Source organism: Mandrillus leucophaeus, unplaced genomic scaffold (assembly GCF_000951045.1).
Source record: "Mandrillus leucophaeus isolate KB7577 unplaced genomic scaffold, Mleu.le_1.0 Scaffold348, whole genome shotgun sequence".
Classification (NCBI taxonomy): domain Eukaryota; kingdom Metazoa; phylum Chordata; class Mammalia; order Primates; family Cercopithecidae; genus Mandrillus; species Mandrillus leucophaeus.
Window position 1 is genome coordinate 85,431 of NW_012103676.1, and position 1,039 is coordinate 86,469.

Consider the following 1,039-nt stretch of genomic DNA (forward strand, 5'->3'; position numbering starts at 1 on the left):
GCAGACAGTATACTATAATGGATAAGAAGTAGATTGGATTGCACATGTTTGAATCTCCATGTGGCCACTTAATAGCTGTATATATTAGCTTATGAAAGAATGGAGAGAGCTGTCCAAATGTAAAGGGACAGTGGACAGAAACGTGAGATGGACATGAGTGAACTGTTTTTTGATGGAGTGCTCTAAAACAGATGGGAGACCAACAGGAAACAGTAGGTCATCCCTGAGTTGTAAAAGTCCTCGAGAAGTTTGGGCTTTATTTGGGAAACATTAGTTTTGGGGTAGAGTGGTAATATCCTAAATATTGCATAACTATATCTGTTTACTAACTCTTCTCTCTTCCGTTTCTTCATGCATTCAAGAAATATTTTTTGACCACCTCCTTTGTGCAAATCATTGATACAAGAAAATGAACCTGACCATAAAGCACAGACAATGGGCAAAGGCAGGTGTGGAGCAGAAAGCTGAGGAAGCCTATTGCAGTGACCCAGGGTTGTGATTATGTTACTGGCATTGATAGATGGCTAATATTTTTTGGACACTTACTTTATGCCAGTGTTAAATGCTTATATATTATGTATTATTCTCATAAACCTAGGAAATAGATATTTTTATTATTCCCAATTTATAGATGAGGAAACTGAGGCTTATTGAGGTTAAGTGACATAGTGAGTCACACAGCAAATAATAGTATAAGTATCATTGTGTAACAGATCAAAGTTTGCAAATATTTTACTTGCCCTCTTTTGTTTGATCCTCTCCTTTTGTGGTAGGCACTGTAAATATTTTTCCCATTTTACATATAAGCAAAGAATTGAGAAACTTGCCCTGGCAGTCATTCATCAAATAGTAAGGATAACTACTATGTTCCATGCGTGGGGAGGTGGCAGTAGACCAGCTAGATCAAGTTCCCTGCTCTCAGGGAGTTACTTTCTGAAGGGAATGAATAACAATAAATGATGTAATTTCTGTATCGGACAGGTACTATGAGGCAGACAAAATAAGGTAAAGTGGTAGACTGGGGTTGGGGATGCCTGAG

General features: G+C 37.9%; 1 protein-coding gene across 1 annotated transcript in view; it reads left to right on the plus strand.

Moving 5' to 3' along the window:
- The window catches only part of PHKB (phosphorylase kinase, beta), a 126,423-nt gene that overhangs the window by 53,675 nt on the left and 71,709 nt on the right, over nt 1-1,039 (plus strand). The gene's annotated exons all lie outside the window — the stretch shown is intronic.